This window comes from Felis catus, chromosome D1 (assembly GCF_018350175.1).
Source record: "Felis catus isolate Fca126 chromosome D1, F.catus_Fca126_mat1.0, whole genome shotgun sequence".
Taxonomy (NCBI): domain Eukaryota; kingdom Metazoa; phylum Chordata; class Mammalia; order Carnivora; family Felidae; genus Felis; species Felis catus.
In genome coordinates, this window is record NC_058377.1 from 15,367,144 (window position 1) to 15,386,524 (window position 19,381).

Below are 19,381 nucleotides of genomic sequence, written 5' to 3' on the forward strand. Positions count from 1 at the left end.
GCCTGAATGGGAGATTTTCGGGATCTTCTTTATCTCTGTGAGTTTTCATCTTGCTAAGGCTAGCTCGTTGTTGTAGCCCAAGGAAGGACATGTGGACTTGATTCGAATGTCCCTTTCCTTCAAACGTGCTACAAACAGCCTACAGCTTCTTCACCCAGGAAAACCTTCTGGGGAAGTGTTTCACCGAGGAAGAGTGGAATTTGATATAGGAATCGGTGTAGGGAGAGTGTTGACTTGTTTTCTCAGGCAACACTTACTGAGAACTTTCCAGATGCCAGGCAGAGTGCTGAGCGGTCAGAATACAGAGATGCCTAAATCGGTCCTGCCCTCAGGAAGCTCACCATCGACTAGGACCAGAGTTGTAAGCATAAGGCTCCAAGAGCAGACTACCCAGAAGCGAGGGTCTCTTTCATAGGAAGGGGGCAAGGTGGATACCCACTCTTTCCAGACGTGCACATTCGGCCATCCATTGACTCCAGGGGTAAGCTCCCCACCACCTTGTTTCCTGACCCCAGCGTGGGCTCTTGATGTTTGTGACTGAGTCTATCTACTTTGGAGACTAGGTCAGGACAGGCTTCAGAGGAAAGGGAAGGAGGGGTAGATGGGGCGGCAGCCCACTGATTCAGAGCGGGAGGTCAGCCTATCAATCTCAGGGGAAAGGAGTGCACACATAGGTGCAGAACCAAAGCGATGCCAGTCTGCCTCTGCTCTGGTCTGGGTTTCTGCCATTCACCGCCCTAACCAACGCTGGCCACCTGGGAGCCACCAAGGTCCCAGTGGGAAAGAGAATTCAACTCAACGTTTATTTATTTATTTATTTATTTATTGGGGGACAGAGAGAGACAGAGCACGAACGGGGGAGGGGCAGAGAGAGAGGGAGACACAGAATCGGAAACAGGCTCCAGGCTCTGAGCCATCATCAGCCCAGAGCCCGACGCGGGGCTCGAACTCCCGGACCGCGAGATCGTGACCTGGCTGAAGTCGGACGCTCAACCGACTGCGCCACCCGGGCGCCCCGAGAGAATTCAACTCAAAAGCGTCACAAGCAGAGGCCTGAAGGAAGGGACTAGCCGCAGAGGGATGGTGCACAGCCAGTGCGGGTGGATCCAGAGCACCTTAGCGAAAGCTGGAGTGGGGACCTAGGCATCACACGGAGGGACCCCGGCTCCTAGAAGACAGTCCCCACACCTCACCTTTGCTGAGAGAAAAGACTTTGCAGGACAATACCTCCACGAGCCGTGGAGACCTTAGCAGGACAGGTGAGGAAGGCAGGACCTTGTGGCAAGAGGATAGCAGAGAAACCAGAGGGGTCCGATCCCTCGTCTCCCTGGCACCCAGAAGCCATCTTGGGTAGTAAAGACTGCAGGGGCCTTATTAGTAGGGAAGAAAGAGTCCCCAAGAAGAGTGGGACCCTCACAAGCGTATTTGCACCTTACGTCCCAACAGACCATTTTAAACAGGAAGAGACAGCATTCTCTTTAAGGGACAATTGTAAGACTTCTTCTCTCTCCACCTGCATCATGGCGGCTCTTAAGCAACGAGACCAGTCACGGAAGCTAACAGAAGTTTCTGCACGGCCGCGTACACATTTTGATTCGTGACGTGTGTCTCGAGAGCTCCTGGGTAAGGGCATCGAGCCAAGTACTGTGGGTGATGCTGGGCGGATGAGACCTCAGGGGAAACGCAGACAGGGGATACGCATGAGCAAATGAAAAGTTTAGTAGCAATGCAATTGTGGACTATAACAATTCCACGATGGGGAGATGACATTAATACTTGATGATCTGGTATGGTTAACACAGCCTTGCAAATAGATGTAACTTTTATTGAGTAATTTTTTCTGATCATAAAAATAAAGTATACTGATTATAAAAAAAATGGAAACATATTGAAAAGTATAAAAGAAAGAATTGAAACCCAGAAGCCAACTTCCTCTATTAACATTTTGGTGTATTTCCTTAACATCATTCTTTATTTTTATATGTATATATAAACACCCCCACAACGCACACCCACATATACACCCATACGTTCTGGTATAGTTGAGATCATACCGTGCGGTTATATTTCCTGCTTATTTCGTTTCACATTCAGCTGAGAACATGTTTATATCTTTGAACATTCTTCATGAACCAGCAGGTAGGATGCCCATGGGATAGCCCCCCACCATCGGTATTTTAAACTATTTCTAACTTTTCGCTCCTATAAATCTTTACCTGTGTTTCTGATTATTTTCTTAGGATAAATTCCCAGAAATGAAGTTATTAGGTCGACAGGAAATCCTATTTGTAAGGCTCTGGGATACATATTGCCACAGGTGTTGGCACTTATCACCGTCAATAGTCTCAGTGCCCTGCTCACCTTTGCCAACATGAAACGATACAGATTTTTAAATACGCGGCAAATCGCGAGGCTTGCTTTACTTCCCATTTGTGATTCCTAGTGGGGTCGGTTTTCTTCTTTAGGCTTCTGCAACTATTCTTTCTTTCGTCTACACGTTCTCTGTCGTGTTCTTTGCCTGGTTCTCTTTCTGGATGTTCGCCTTTTCTTAATAACCTGGAAGAGCACTGTATTTTAAGGGTTTTTTATCGTTGCCCACTGCTATATTCGTTTCAGATAGCCTTTCCTCATCGTGTGGCTGGCTTTTCGCGTTATATACTATTCGTTGGATGAAGTGGTGTGGTAGGTGTGATGGTGAAGAGTCTGGAAGACTGGCTTTGCACTCTGGCCTTTGCCCCTGGCCGCAATGCGCCAAAACGGAGAGGTTTTCTGGAACTGACCTTGTCTCCCGCACTCTTCAAAACCTGCAGGCTGCTTGACAGGAACTTCTGAGGATGCCCTGCAGGTCGCTCTTGACCTGAAAACCATCTCTTCCCCACCTCCCCCTGGAAGAGTAACAAACCACCAAACACATACCACAGAGTAAGCTGCCCCCTCAAGGAGGCGCCAGCGCTGTCCGCACCTGGGCTTCCAGACTCTTCCCAGCCGACGGCTGGGGAGAGAGAAATCTAGGCCAGTTCCAATGGATTCTTTGTACACATTCTTCATGCCAACAAGACACTCTCGACTGCTCGGCTCGCTCCCTGTGAGTCAACGGGGAGCTCCAGAGACCAGTCCCCTCCCCACCTGCTTTTGTTGCTACAACTATATTTTCTGGCCACACATTCTTCCTAAACGACTCTCTCCCAACCACACAGGACACTCAGGCGCCCCGGTATGCAAGACACTGGGCAGTGGGAGAGATCCTCAGCAGGTCCTCCGACTAAGGGTTTGCTATGTCAACAAAGACCTTGTCAATAACTATCTCTAGTCACTTTCTTGGGGCAACGTCTCCTCTCCCCCGCCCCCATGGAGTGACAATACACGGGTTAGCAGGTGGCAGGGTTCCTGGGGGCAGACAGCGAGGACAGACTTGGGGTGAAGGGGTAATGGTGGTATTAGGTCTTTTGACACGCACCTCTGCAATACCCTTTGGCCTCCTCTTTTCTGCTTTTCTTTTTCTTCTTAAAATATCTCGGAGGTTATTCCTTATGGGTACCCGCAAAGTCACGGGTCCCTCACATTCAATTATCCACCACCGTGTCTATTTATTTAACTAGTTCTCCGTTCCTGAGCATGGAAACTTCTGCTTCTGGGTTCCTACGACAAGCAACACTGCAAAACAACATCAACAAATCCCCAACTTGAGCACGTGTCTCTTTGCTCACGTGCTAATGGCTACTTCCGTCTCTGTAGAGTGAATTCCTACAAGCAGGATGGCTGAGACGAAGGTATGCATGGTCCCAATGTTCTGATCTCCTGCCAAATTCCCCCTCCCTGCAGGGGAGAGTGGACCTGCTTAGCCACCCCCCCCCCCTCACCAGCCCCCACCAGCAGCATAGGAGGCCAGTCCACTTAGAAAAAACCCAAACTCCCCACCTGGCCAACTAAGCCCTGATGATGTGGCCCCAGCCTGCCTCTTGTCAGCTTTTGCAAGGTTCTCCCCTCCCCCTATCCTTGTCGGCACGGCCTTTGTATATGCCATTCCCTTGCCTGGAAGTTTCTCCTCTGCTTCCTCCCTTGCTTACCCTTCAGATCTCAGCCTTCTTCAGATAGAAGCCTTCTCTGAATCTCCAGGGCCGGCGCTTAGCCCCTTGGCCTAACTCCTAGGGTGTGCTGCCCATCCCTGAGCCTGTCACTGGCCTCTTTACGGTGGTTATGGGGCCACTTGCCAAAGGTCTGTCTCTCGACTGCACTCTAAGCTCCATGCGGGCAGGGACCATGTCTCTTCCTGATCACCTTGGTATTTTTTTTTAAATTTTTTTGATGTTTATTTATTTTTGAGAGAGACAGAGATAGAATGCGAGTGCGTTGGGGCAGAGAGAGAGGGAGGCACAGAATCTGAAGCAGGTTCCAGGCTCCGAGCTGTCAGCACAGAGCCTGACGCGGGGCTCGAACTCACGAGCTGTGAGATCATGACCTGAGCCGAAGTCGGACGCTCAACCGACTGAGCCACCCAGACGCCCCAGTCACCTTGGTACTCTGAGAGCAGGTGCAGTGTCTGGCCTCCAGAAGGCAGCTGATGTATTTCTTGGGTGACCAAAGACAGACGAAATTGTCACCTCCTGTGTCTACACCTCCCGTCTTGCACTCATTTTTTTTTCTCAGTGAAAGATCAATACCCATCTAGCATATTGGCAAGAAACCCTACAGTTCTCCTTAATTCCTCTCTCTCCTCCCTCCATATTCTCCTCAATTCCTCTCTCTCCTCCCTCCGTATCCAGTAACGGTCAAATCCCTTCACGGCAGCAATGACTCTTCCCCCTCTCCGCCCTTGGTTACATCATTTCCTTCCCTGAAGTGCCCTGTCCTCCTTCAGGTGCCCGAAGAAGTCCTGCTCGTCCTCGAGATCATAGTTCATCTTTTTCAACGCCTGCCAGCCCTCCCAGTCACATTTAACCTCGCCCCCAGCCCAGTCACGAGAGCTCCTGAGGGCCTTTGACTTGGCTGAGTTTTGGAATCGTCTATGGAATTTCCTGTCCCCCCACCGGATGTGAAGGAGGGATGTGAGGAGGGCAGGGAGCCATCCTCACTCACCTGTGAATGCCCCGAGCACAGTGCTCACACGCGGTAGGTGTTCGATAGGTTCCAGACAGAATCAGACCAAATGACGTTCATGTACAAGGGGCCCATCTGGGCTTCTTGCACTTTTGGAGGGGCTCTCCAGACAGAGCTCTCAGGCAAGGCCGAGAGACCCTCTTCCCCTCCTCCCGCCTCCCCCCCCAGCACAGGCAAGCCAAACCCCAGGGCTTGCCAACTTTCAAACTACATTTTCCCCATCCCAGGATTCAGGCAATATCATTAGACAAGGCAGATGTTTCCCATCAGTCTGGAAGGTTTCTATTTTCATTTTCCACATCAGCATCATGCTATCAATCTCTTCGCCAGCCTGCTTTCGGCTCCTGCCTCCCCACCCCCACCCCTCACATACCAACCACTGGTCCTGCTAGGGATCAATTCCTGTGTTGCAGATACAAAGGTAGTTTTGCTTGACAAATGAAGCTGCCCTTCCAGGAGGTAATAAAGAGATCAATACTGGTTATACTGGAATGCTCGGGAGCGAGGAGGCCAGCAACACCCTCGCCATTTCCACCAGCAGGATCGCACTGTGCAACTCTCCCCACCTTGTGTCACCCTGCCTCCCTCCTTCCACACCTCGGCACCTGCAGGGGCCTGGCATGCCCAGGACCAGGCAAGCCTGCTCCTCCTTACAGAGAAGTCACTCACTGGTCCTCACCAAGAGGCACAGAGCCCCCTGCCTGGGCCCTGTGGGCCAGTGGCCTGGAGGGTAGGTGAGCAGCCTATGAGGAAGCAGGGCAGCACTGAAGGAAGAAGCCTGGTGGGGTGAGGGGACAGAAAGGAGGCCACGGTCTGAGTCCCAGTTCTGCCACTGACTGGCTGTGTGACCTTGGGAAGTAACTTGGTGTCTCTGATTTGGCCACAGCTTCTACTGTGAGTCAAGGAGTTTAACTAGATAATCTAGATAATCTAGGTCCACGGATGCACTTCTGAGGGCCCATGTTCCCCTGAAATTCTCTTCAAATTCTGCATGTTCCCCCCCACCCCCCCGCCGGGTAGAGGGTCCATGTTTCCTCCCTACCCGATGCCCTTTAATGTCAGATTCTTAAAGGGCTCTTTGATCCTAGATGGTTAGTTAACTCAGCCCTAGCATTCTTTGATTCCAAACGGGAGACAGGTACTCTTACAGTGCTGTTGCTATTGCTAGGGCCTCAGAAAAAGACTCCAGGGCACGTTCAGAGTAATAGTACGGAGACAGCTGAGGCAGGTGGATAAATCTGGGAAGGCTTCCTGGAAGAAGTAAATTTCAATAAGGAGGCAGAACTCTCAGGTGATGCAGAAGCTTCAAAGGGAAAGGTGAAGGGGGCATTACAAATAATGGGGTGCTCTCTCCTCTTCCCCATGCTGAAAAAATGGGATGCTTCGCAGGGTTGGGGGGGGGGGTGCTAATTAGCTGAGGCAGCTCACAGTCCTCCACCAAGAACAAGAAATCAAAAAGTCAAACACCAGCTCATTAAATGCTCAGGGCTGGCTAGCTATTAAAAGAATTTCCATTTCAGAACAGGATGCCTACCAGGGAATGCCAGACCTAAATATAAGCCAGCCCCCTCCCTGCCAGGAGACTTCACGGTGTTAGGCAGGCAGGAGGGAGAACTTCGTGGAGATGTGTCATTACTTTTAACATCCAAATATAACCCGCCCCAGGGGGTCTGGGACCGAGGCTGTTCTTCCCAGCTGCATCCTGTCAGAGTCAGGGAAGGGCAGCGGGGACTGGGGGAGCAGGCCCTCCAGAGGGCAGAGGTTTGGGCTGCAAGCAGACCACGGCCGCCCCTCCCGTTCCCCAAATGTGGGGAGTCTGGAGGGAGGGCCACGGAGGTCTACTGGCCACACCTGATCTGGCTGCTGGGGTGGGGCGGGGGTTGGAGGGAAGTTTAGGGGCTCTCCGGGTGAGGGAGGGGGTGCTGTGGGTATTTATGATTACTTTTCCTGCATGCTTCTCTGGAATGGGGAGAGGAAAGAAATCAGGGAAGGAGCACCCCTCCAGCTGCCTGCAGATGTATATACATGTACACATATGTGCATTTCTTTCCCTCAGAGCATGCGCTCAGTGGGCAATTCTGCATTCACGGGGATGGTCATTCATCTGATGTCTGTCATCCCTGAGATCGGAAGCCCTCTGAGGACAAGGGCCGGGTGTCTGTTCACTTTGCAACCCTCCACGTCTAGCCCGGTGCCTGGCATACAGAGGTCCTCGGTGAGTGAATTAACAGACCAAATACCAGTGAGTCCAAGGCCCCCCGTGTGGGTGGAGTACTTTCTACCTCTGGTCTCAGCTCAGCGCTCAGGGGAGAATCACCTGGATGCCTGCATTCTGATTGATCGGTCTGGGGTGCCACGTGGGCATTGGGGGGGGGGTGTTTAAAAGCTTCCTAAGTGATTCTAATGTGAAGCTACATGATCTAATAAAAAAGCTTTTATTCTCTCAGTTTGTTTCCCCCTCCTCCTTTAATACCCCGTTGCTGATCCTTAAAGCACTCTCCTGAGGTAGGTGGGGCAGCGATTTTCCCCATGAGACTTAAGAAGAAACCCAGGCTCAGAGCAGTTGAGCAACTTGCCTGAGGTCACACAGCTAATGGGTGACGGAGGTAGGATAGAGGCCTGAGGTCCTCGTGGTGCCCGGCCCTGGCTCCCATGGAAACCACGGGAAGGGTCCTGACATCCAGGAAGTTGACCTGCAACAGAGTGTAGTTCATTTCTTGCAGTGGGACAGACAAGTTGAGGGGGCCAAGGAGAAGCCACCGTCGCCATGCAAGACCTGGCATGGTTCTGATGCCAACAGACAGAGGGCAGCCTGTGGTCAGTTAATTGCACACAGGAGAAAGTCGGTAGAGAACCCACAGAGGACCAGTCCGTCTCAGGGTGCTTCTGGTGCATGTGGAACCAAGGTCTGTTGATCCGGGAGGGGTGACTTAGGTCCCCAGCGGCAGAAGAACACCCCCACCCCCACCCCGGAGTAGGGACAGTAGTGCCCTCCTCATAGGCTGCTGGGAGGGTGACGGGAAAAAAACGCAGGTGCAGCGATGTCAAAATGGAAAGAAAATGCTGCTCTGTGTCCTTCATCCCGGGGAAGAGCTGCTGGCTTCTGCTTCCTTTTCCGGCACATCTGAGCCCATCGCATCCTGAAGTCTGGGGCGCTGGGCCTGCCAGGGGAGCCAGCTAATCCTCCTGGCGATCTTCAGTGCATGACCTTTGGACCACAAGGAGTTTGCTTTCTTGACGTTGGGAAAGATCTCATGGAAGCAGGCGTGTATAGAGAGGGGCGGGTGGGGGGGGCGTTCCCGTGACGTGGACCTGTTGGTCAGCAAGGCCAGTTTCAGGGACAGGTGCGGCAGGTGTCTCACCCTTCAGAGGCGGCTGCTTCCCAGATGTCCTCCATTCTTGCTGAGGCAATATGGCCGGCCGGGTGGTAGGGAAGGGAGTGCATCGAGGTGGGGACCTCACTGAGCCCCAGGCAGGTGTTTCGGGTGGGTAGAAAGGCAGCATCCCCTTCCCGGGAAGGAAAGCCTCACAAAGGCAGTGTCACACATCTGCCTGGCACCGGTGAATCAGCAGCTGTTGGCTAACGCGTCCCCATCAACGACCCTGGGGTCACGAGTGAGTGTTCCTTTACTGAATCTTGCTCCCACGAGCAGGAAGGGGAGCGGGGTGGGGAGTGGCTTCTTGCTGGAAACCTTTTGCTTGCTTGGACAGAGCTGGGATCTGCAGCCAGGTCTCAGTCACCCTTTCTACCTCGTCTAGGCTGTGGTGCTGAGGCTCTGTCCCACCGTCAGGCCTCATGGCTACGGACCACTCAGGGGTCAAACGTGGCAGTCTTGTAATTAATAGAATTACAAAGAGGGAAGGGACTTTGGGGCTGTCATCGGCTCAGCTGGCCTATCGATGCTTGAACCTCCTTTGCAGACAGGCTTCTAGTGTCTACTAACATGCATCTCATGATGGGAGGCTCACTGCCTCCCTAGGTTTCCACTCAAATGCACTAGACCTTGTCTTCTTGGATTGGGGCATGGATCAGTCCTCTCAGCAAGTCCAGAAAGTCACCAGGCCCGCTGCCAGAGCCCGAGAAAGTGACTCTGCTGCTGGAGCTGTCTCAGGCGCTCAGGAAGGTGGTCACACGTGGTGGTCCAAGACCCTCACTCCTAACAAGTAGACCTCAGATCCCCAAGTAGACATGTGTGTGTTGCTTTTCACTGCTGTGTAGTATTTCATCATATGAATACAGCCCTATTTAACAAAAATTGTTCAACCTTTATTTATTATTGAGAGACAGAGAGACACAGAGCATGGGCAGGAGAGGGGTAGAGAGAGGGGGAGACACAGAGTCCAAAGCAGGTTCCAGGCTCTGAGCTGTCAGCACAGAGCCCGATGCGGGGCTCGAACTCACAAACTGTGAGATCATGACCTGAGTCGAAGTCGGTCGCTCAACCCACTTAGCAACCCAGGCACCCCTGAATATAGCCCTATTTATTTTATTGCTGATGGACGTTTGAGTTTGTTTCAATCTTGAGTGAATGAATCCCACATGAACGCATCTCATAAATACAAGGCTGAGCAAAAGAAGTCATAGCCCTAAAGAGTATCCTTTGTAAAATTCAATTTTATGCTTTTTTTTCCCAGGGTGGGGGATGTTAATGACTGAAGGGGAATGCAAGGGGTCCCCGGGGTGCTGGTGATGTTCTAGTTCTTAAGTTAAATTGATGATTATACGGATAGGTTTACTTCGTGAAAAATCAAGCTGTACATCTATAATCTATGCCCTTTGACATATGTATGTTATTCTTTATTACAATATTTAACAACATTACAGCCCCACCATGATTGATCTTAAAATAGTCATGCTCTAATGACTAGCATGAGGGGACTTTACACTTTGTTACTGAGGTGCAACAGAGAGGAGGAAATTTTGAGGGAAATGCTGACCCTTTTACAGTTATAGTGAAAAGTTTGGCAACAGGAGTGAAATAAGTCAGAGAAGGACAGATATCATATGTTTTCACTCATATGTGGATCTTGAGAAGCTTAACAGAAGTCCATGGGGGAAGGGAAGGGGGAAAAATAGTGTCCAACAGAGAGGGAGGGAGGGCAAACTCTAAGAGACTCTTAAATACAGAGAACAAACTGAGGTTTGATATGAGGTGAGGGAGAGGGGGAGTGGGTGATGGGCGGTGAGGAAGGCACTTGTTGGGATGAGCACTGGGTGTTGAATGGAAGCCAATTTGACAAAAAATTAGATTCAAAAAAAAATAAAATTACCAAAAAAAAAGGAAAAGTCTAGTGATAATTAAGACAACACTAGGACGTCAGTATTCCCATCTCGCAGAGAAGGAAACAGAGGCCTAGAGAGGTTAAGTAAGTATTGCCAAGGTCACACAGCCGGTAAGTGGGGAGTTGGGGTTCTAGAGTCCGCTGTCAGGGGTCCAACACGTTGACAGCTCCTGAGCTCATAGGATGCCTCCCTAAATGCATCCCCAAGCTGGTTCTGGGGAAGCTGGGCCGGACTGGGAAGCCCTCCAGCCTCGGCCACTGGCCCGAGTGGTTCCGGCCACCCGAGAGGAAACGCACCCCCATAGTGTGGATGTTGTCGTATTTTTAAAGAGAAGTAAATAAGCCTCCTCATTTGCATGATATTTCACGCTGACTCTGCCTCTCAAACTGTTATTCCATCTACACATGGCACTGTGGGATGCCTGTGATATTTTATAAAGTTAATAACTTTCTCTTAATTGGATGAGTTTATAGAATAGTCTGAGCAATTAACAATAATTACGCCAAAGACACTTTGATTCCAAGGATGCTCCACAAACATTGGCGTATTAAGCCATTTAGGGGGAAGAAAAAACCAACAACCTACAACACACTGACACAAGACGACACACGGGCGCACACTCACTCCCTGCAGTCTCGTGACCCAGAATAAGTCCCCGTTTCCAGGCCACGGGATGGAGGGGCCTCTCTGAGATGCTCGAAGAGAAATGGCTCATGTCACACTTCAGTACACGCCTGCACCTTCTCCCCTTTGTCCCTCCTGGCCACCAAGAGGGGCTGGCAGGGCCAGGTCCTGCTGGCACTTGTGGAAGGACACGCTGTCCATGCCCAGGTGACCATGCAGGACGATGCCTTCTGAGTGACTGGCACAGATTCCTAATAATCTAGGTCTACACTAGCCCCTGCGTGCCTCTCTGTGTCTTTGTCTCTGTCTCTCTGTCTCCGTTTCTCTGTCTCTTAGTCTCTGCCTGTCTCTGTGTCTACCTCTGTCTCTCATGTGCTGCCTTTGATCTCAACAACACATTTCTCGGGATGACTTTATCAAAAAGGACAGTTGCCAAGGAACACGGAATTCAACACTACCCGAATCAAATATTTGAGCTCTTCGCTACAACGTTTCATGGTTTCCCCAACATTCTACAGGGTGGTTGTTCAGTCTTTGCTGGGACACCTCCATTGATGGGGAGCTCGCTACCCTCTAAAGGCATCCATTTCATTTTAAGACAGCTCTACTTTAGAGAATCATCTTCTGTACAATGAATGGAGCTGAGTTTTATCTCCTTGGAGCTCCCACCTGCTGGTTCTGCTCTTTGGAGAATACATGAACTCCTTCTTTCACACAAGTGTCTCAGTTTTTCGTCACCTGAGTCTCGGTACCCCCCGGGCAGCCCAAGTCTTCCCTTCTATAGGCAGGGGATCCTGGATTCTTGTCACCTTTTCTATCACTCAGAGCCAGCTTCCGGAACCCATCCATCTGAAGAGCAAATTCCAGCCTTAAAACAAAACAGGTCCCTGGTCTACAGTGTTCATGTGACCTTCATCTCTTTATAGTAGCTTAGGTTTGGTTAGCTTAAAACAAAACAAAACAAAACAAAACAAAACAAAACAAAACAAAACAAAACAAAACAAAACAAGAATCGGTCTTTGCAGGCAAATAGATGCTACTATTTGAGCTGGGGGAAATGCGCAGGCAAGGGGAGAGGCGTGTCAGTGGGGTAAAGGAAAGCACAGCGTTGAGAGATGGGATCTCTTGCAGCTAAGGCTGTCTTAGGCAGCCCAAGTCCGGCACCAGCAGGCTTGTCCCTCAGCCCCTTGGGACAGTTTTAAGTGTCAGCAGCGCTCACTGGGGAAGGTGTCGCACTGGAGCGGGACCTCTACGCCAGGCCGCGATGATGCACATCATCATGTTCAAAGCTGTACCCCTTTGTACCATCCCGCCATCAAGGCTGTCTCAAAGCGCCTCGTCGCAGCCGGGCTCAGGGAGCCAAGGCCTGCCCTGTCTTCTTTGCCTTTCTCTCCGTCCCCTCCCCAGCTCCACTCTTGCCTTTACGGTTCTAGCTCAGGGTGCCCATGCCAGCCCATCTGTTCAGTCCCATATGCTTCCCACAAGGGCTGCCAAGTCGGGACCAGCGCTCGGCGACTCGCCTCCAGCCCCAGTGGCTGGACTGAGGCCTTTTCTGCCCAACCTGGTCGCTAGGAAACAGCCCGGCTGCCACGTCAGGGCCATGTCTCCGCGTGGTGGCGGTGCAGCAGACCCCTTTCTGTTGGCCCCCAGGGCACCTGATGAGCACCCGGGCGGGCCCCCCGGGGGGTACCACCCCCGGTCAGGATCCAGGTCCTCGGAAAAGTGCAGACGAGCATGACCCTCTCAGGCTGGAGGGTCCCACCCGTTATGAATCTGTAGGTCACACAGAGCGGAGATTACATTTCGGAAAAATTATTATTTGCAGGACGATGGAAAGGATGTTTAATCTTTTTATTGTGCCCTTTGCAAATCTGTTGTTCCTTTTCACTGAAGAACTTCAAAGTGATTGCGGATAACATATTTTGATTCCAAGATGTTCGTGTTGGTATACTTCAAGGGGCATAAGCGAAGATTTGAAAACTAGGACAACATTTTGGAAATGCGAGGTTCCTCTTCTTTTTCTTACTTTTTTTGTTAGTGGAGACGTGGTTTATGGATGCACCTTTATATGCTTCCACACATCCACAGCCTGTCATCGGTCGTAGGTCATAGGGTACCGTTACCTGTTCCTTGGCAAATTCTTTTGACAGGGCACTAAAAGGCACGATGCGGGGGAATCATGTAAAAAAAAAAAATCCGAGTTCAAATTCTGACTCTTGCATTTATTAGCTTTGTGACTTTGGGCAACTTCTCTGAGCCTCAGTTTCCCCATCTATAAAATGGGGATAGTAATCCCTACTCCATCAATTTGGTGAGAAAATTAAAACAAATTTGGTAAGGCACTTAGCACGAAGGCTGGCCCACTGGAAACAACAGATCACTGCTGAGTAGATTATCCTGGTAAACTACCGCCTTGTGACTTTGAGGTCCCAAATGCACACAGTCCCCAAACAGCATCCTAGCTTCAAAGCCTTGGTCGAAGCTCTTAAAGTAGACGAGGAAGCGGTTCGGACCAGTAGACGTGATCCAGCTTCTCTGCACAGACCTGAACTAGGTCTGAATTTCAGCAGCCGCTAACAGCAGAGAGCCAACAAATTGGTCTCTTTACCCTGCTAGTACGTGTAAACACTGCCTGCTCCCTCTCGCTCTCCCTCCCTTCTCTTCTCTTCTCTTCCCCCACACTGACGTATACCCCTCCCCACTAAGATTAGATTGAATTCCAGTTTATAAGGCCATTCTGACACCTATAGCCAACCAGCTGCTCCATTTAATAGGAAAGACACTGTGACTGAAATTAACTCCAGAGGGGGAGATTTCCGAGCCACTGCTCAGACAGGCTTGTCTGCTTGCCACCAGTTTGGACTAGAGCCCCCCCCCCCCCACCTTGCCACACCTCCTCTCTTTCCTTCTCCGTGTCATGGAGGAAACACCCTTGCCCCTACAAACCCATCTTAGGCCTAGACAGGCAGGATGGGGTGCCGACCCCACAGGGACAAGTGGAGACCAAATGCATAGAAAAGTAAGTCAGTGTAGAAAGCTAAAAACAGTGGACTTGGAATCAGACAGATGAATTCCAATTCGATCTCCACCACCTGTTAGCTGGGTGACCTTGGGCAAGTCGCTAAACCTCTCTGGGTCTCGGTTTTCTGAACCGCAAAATGGGTATAATAATAACGAGGGTGGGGTGATTGTGAGAACTCAGGAAAATAATGCACATGTAGACGTTTCATGCAGCACCAGGCATACGTAGTAGGTGCTTAATGAAGGACAGCCTGGTTAAAGCCTGAATTTCAGCTTTGCGGCAGAGATAGAAAAGCCTCCCAGCCTGCGAGAATTTCTTTATTCCAGCTACATAGTTCACCGTCTATGGACATGGCACCTGGGGCAATTCAACTGAAAATGGGAGATAGCCGCGTTCCTTTCAAAGCCCTGCTCAAAACTTCCTTCCATTAGGAAGCCTCACTTTGATCAAACCACTCAAGTTTTATTGTTCTTTTTATTGGGTGCCTTTCAGCACCTATGAACACATTTCAGACTATAGAGAAAACTCAATTATAAGTAAACATGATAGATGGATGCTCAACTTTGTACACAGTTAGGGACCAATGCATCTGCTGATGTCTGAAAACCCAAGGTTGAGTAATTTGCAGGTAGCTCTGTGGTGACACCTATCTGTGAAATCCGGCACTGCAGACCAGCTCTAGTAGACCCGGAAATATCTGAACCAAAGGTCAAGGCCGGGAGGATAGTGCTCCCAAGAAGATATCAGGGGATTCTGAGGCTCAGGAAAAGGATCCATGTGTACATTCGCAGGTACATTTTTCCTGAAAATGTTATATACCTTGTTGCCCAGCCGGACTCTAGGATTCCAAGAGTAGGGCTGTATGTCTTTCTTTGGGGAAGATACTATAGATAAGGAACTAGGAGCTGGGCTCTGGCACTTGTTGGCTGTGTGGTTTTGGTAAGTTAATCAACATCACTAAGCCTCATCTCCTTATTTACCCACTAGAGATAATATTTACCTCAAAGAATTAAACTCAAAGTTTCAAGGAGATAATGTGGGAAAATACCTGCCACTTACTAGCTGCATGCCCATAAAGTAACACATACATCTTCCCTGAGCCTCAGTGTTACCATCGGAAAAGTGGGGTCATCGTGAGGTTACCCTGAGGATCAAAGGAAAGCATGTGTTTTGTAAAAAGCATTCCGTAAATTGAAATGCTATTTAAATATTTCACTCTTAGTATGGCAATCAGACCACATGGTCTGAAACCTAGATGACCCTCATTCCCGCATTTGCGGGATGAACGAGTGGTGGACCCAGAGACCATTTACCATTTGCCTAGGCCAGGCTCAGCTGTTTGCCAAAATGACGCCCCCCCACGAGAGGAGAGGAGGTCTGGCCAGGTCACTACCACACTGATTTTTTCCACCAGATCCATATTTAGCTTTGCTCATCCCAAAGGGCCAGCGGCCTAGAAGCTCCATGGAGGAGGCAGTTTTGTGCCAGTCCCCTGGCTTCGCCATGGAGACACACGGCCTCTTTGGGGTGAGACGATGAAGCTGAGCAGCCACCATCTATCTCTAAGACGTGAATTTTGATCTGTCTTTCGGGACAAAGATGCCCTCCCTCACCTCCCCCTGCGCCGGACGGCCTGCAGGTCGCACGGAGCCGGTGACAACGTACAGCGATGCAGAGCCTGTACAGCTAACAGCCCAAAGCGGAGCAGACACATAGAACTTCCTGGGTCTCCAAGAAAGCCGTCCTAACCAAATGAGCTGACTGTTCCCTTCATCCTCGTATGGAGGAGTTTCGTGTGTACGTTCTGGAGCCCCCACTCCATTGCAGGTCTCGGAGGAAGGAGACCATGGCTCCTCGTTAGCCCATAAGACGTTTCCTACGTGGCGCTTCTACAGGATCGCGTGGGCAACAGATTCAGTAAGTCATATATACGACGTATGTTTATAGAGAAATAATAATATTCACCAAGTCCATACTGGGTATGAGTCACTACAAGATACAGACACACACCCAAGATCTTTGGCTGGGCAGAATACCACGGCCATCATGAGTGTTGACCTAATTTGATTATATATTTTTTAATTAAAAACTTTTTTAATGTTTATTGATTTTTGAGAGGGAGAGACAGAGACAGAGCATGAGCAAGGGAGGGGCAGAGAGAGACACAGAATCCCAAGCAGGCTCCAGGCTCTGAGCTGTCAGCACAGAGCCCAACGCGGGGCTCAAACCCATGAGCCATGAGATCATGACCTGAGCCGAAGTCAGACGCTCAACCGACTGAGCCACCCAGGCGCCCCATGAGTGTTGACTTTGATGTAGGCTTAGTCTGAGCTCAAATCTTGGTTCCACTCCAGCTCTGGGGCCTCAGGTACATTATTTGAGATCTCAAAGCCCTATCCTCACCCCTCCTCCCTCTTCAGGGACATGAGAACCCTGGTTTTCATCAGATAAAACCCCTAGGATGGTAAAGGGCATCTGCTGGTCTAAATTCTTCCACCGGAAAGAACACTGGCATGGGATCTGGGGTCAAATAGTCTCTGCTCCATCACTTACCAGCTATGGGACCTTGGGGAGATTAAATAACCTGAGGGTCGGTTTCCTTGCCTCTAAAATGAAGATAATATTGATATGGATCTCACTGTATTGCTGGGAAAGTTGAATAAGACAATGTCTCTAAAACACTTAGCCCAGTGCCCAATACATGGTGAATGTTCAATAAACCTTGGCTATTATTAACTAAATCTCCCAACAGATCAGGCAACAGAGGCTCAAGAAATGAAGTAACTTGCCAAGATCACACACGTGAGATTCGAACCCAGCTCTCTGGTACCAACACCAGTGGCTATCACTCTTGGGGGACAATGGCTTGCTGTTCCCCTGAATGAAAGGTAGCTACAATTTCCGTAGGCGCTGTGAAGGCTTTACTCCAAAGAGAATACTGGTGGGTGTCGGGTGCCATAAAGGACAGGGGGGAGCGGGCTCTCTGTACAGGAGGCACAGTGGAGACAGAGAATAGCTTACTCTCAGTAAACCATTAACTTGCCTTTTACCGTTTGTTGGTTCCAGATTAAGTCTAGCCAACTCGCTAAGCCACCCACCAGCTTCAACTTGATTGAAATGAGCTGAATTGAAGTGACAGCATCATAAGGTGCTCCCTGAGAAGGGTGAGAAGGGTCAGGTGCAGAGGCTCAGTGCAGTGGCAACAGCCAGAGGAGGGCCCCTCAGCAAGGCCTGGAAAGAGGAGGTGACTCATATTTAGTCCCCGAAGAATGACTGGAGCCATTTTTGACCTTGCGGCTCTCGACAGGGGAATGAATGAACGGCAAGGTGATCTTAACCTGCAAATGGACGGGGAGGTTGGAGGTTCCAAACCCACCTGTAAGTGGGCTGTGAGGGGGAGGGGGTGGGAAGTCATCCCTTTACAAGTTAAAAAGGATGCGCACCCTTTACGCTCGCATTTTTGTCCTTTTCTGTCTTTTGGCCTTTTCGTTTTATGGCTCACTCACTAAGATAACCCCTTACTCTACCAGGCATTGCCAGGTACACCGATGGCCCCCAGAGAAGAGCCTCACACTCACTCCACGGCCCTCGAATTCACTCCCCAGCTGGGGCCAGGGGGGCACTCCCATCCGTCCCTCATGGACAGACTTCATGAGCCCCGGGTTCAAGTGCAGCCTCTGGCTAGAGTCACAGCTTCAAGAGCCAGCCTGCGGGGTGGAGAAGCCTAGCAAGGATTTCTAGCAAGGATTTCTCTGGCAGGGGCACAGATTAATTTGTGGCCTGGAAGAGAAGAGAGAAGCAGAGTTTGGGGGGCAGGCTTGGCTTTTGGGTCCAGGTCAGTGGTTCCCAAACTTGTCTGAACCCTGGAATCATCTGAAGCGCTTCCACATCCACCAATGCCTGAGTGGCATTGGTCTCAGTATGGCCGCCGCTCTGGACAGTTTCAAAGTCCCCCAGGGTGACTCGAATGTGAGTCGCTGGTCTGGGACCTCCTTCACACCCAGCCTCAGGCTCTCCCCGCCAAGGGACACAGGGAGTCCCTACGGGGACCTCACACACCGCTGGGCAGGGGGAGTCCAGCTCAGCAAAGGCATCTGAATGCGAAGAAAGCGCTTCCGGGGCCCTCGGAAAGGTCCCTCTCTGGCTTTCAAAACACCTCTGCCCCCTTCTCCCTATGCCCTGTATCGCCTTTCACCGGACAAACCTCTTCATTCCACAGTGAGCCATAAGGCTGAAAACAATAGGGCCCTTGGGGGAGAGAAAGTGACTCCCACTCACTCTAAGCTGCGCCTGACGAGAAGCTTCTCCATGCTGCCTGCCTGTGGAAAAGGGAAACCTAGAGCAGGGGGCGGGGGGTGCCCTCATTTTAGAAATGAAGAAAAGGGGCCCCAGAGGTGGGACCTGGCCAGGGCCATCTATCCAGCAGGTCAGCAGTAGAGCCTGTGGGCACAGAGGGTACTCTCCACCCTTGACACAACTTGGTGAGGAAACGGCCTTGACTGTGAAAAATGGAGGCGTGTCCCACAGATGTCCCGTATCAGACATCGCACTGCCCCAAAATGGCCTGTGGAAATATGTCGGGCATTTTTTCTTTCTTTTTTTCTTGCTAACCATGTCTGTGGAGGCTGCTGGCATTAGTGGGCAGGGTGCAGGGACACTCCATACCCTGTAATGTATGGGCCGGTGCTGCCCACAGAAGACCTGCCCAGCCCCAGATGCCACCGGTGTCCCCTTTGAGAAACACAATTAAGCCATGGGCTGCAGCTGCTTACGAGGCTCTTCTCTCCCCGGTCCCACGCTTGGTCGCACTGGGATGTCACTGGCAGAGGAGGCAGCATCTGTGCAGCTGTGAGGCCAGCATGTGGGCCGTGGGTTTCCAGCGGGCTCCTGCCCCATGATCTGGAGATAAGCCGTGGGTACAGGAGAGGCCGGAGACCAGCTTCAGGTCAGAAGGTAAAAATGCCCCTTGGGGGGGGGGTGACGTCCAACACAGGCTCCTCCTGTTGGGACCCGCCCCTCTCCCGGCATCAGACCTGGACAAAGCGTCCGACCAAATGCCCATCTGCCCCTGCTCAGCCCGAGTGGCCTTGGTTGAACAGACGGGACGCCAGCCGGCACTGCCAGGACGCTCGTGGGCAGTGGTGGGCATTTCGATCGCCGACTGTTTTCGGGGGGTGCTTCTCTCTTCTTAATCCAAGGATCTTCATGCTTTCTTGGTTTGGCGTGGGGGGCAAGGTTGGATTGATGAGCCATTATCAGCTAGGGAGACTCCAGGGCTATTTTAGTCACTGGGCCAGTCATGTGTCCCCTCCAGCCTCAGTCTCCTCATCTGTAAAGGAGGGTGGTGATGCTGC

At 51.0% G+C, this 19,381-nt stretch overlaps 1 protein-coding gene and 1 long non-coding RNA gene across 4 annotated transcripts in view; one reads left to right on the plus strand and one right to left on the minus strand.

The window, feature by feature from the left end:
* The window catches only part of DSCAML1 (DS cell adhesion molecule like 1), a 350,275-nt gene that overhangs the window by 174,062 nt on the left and 156,832 nt on the right, over positions 1–19,381 (minus strand). The gene's annotated exons all lie outside the window — the stretch shown is intronic.
* On the plus strand, positions 2,054–5,098 carry LOC123380356. Its single transcript, XR_006585990.1, has 3 exons — positions 2,054–2,139; positions 3,600–3,770; positions 4,859–5,098. It is a non-coding gene; the product is annotated as an uncharacterized LOC123380356 (long non-coding RNA).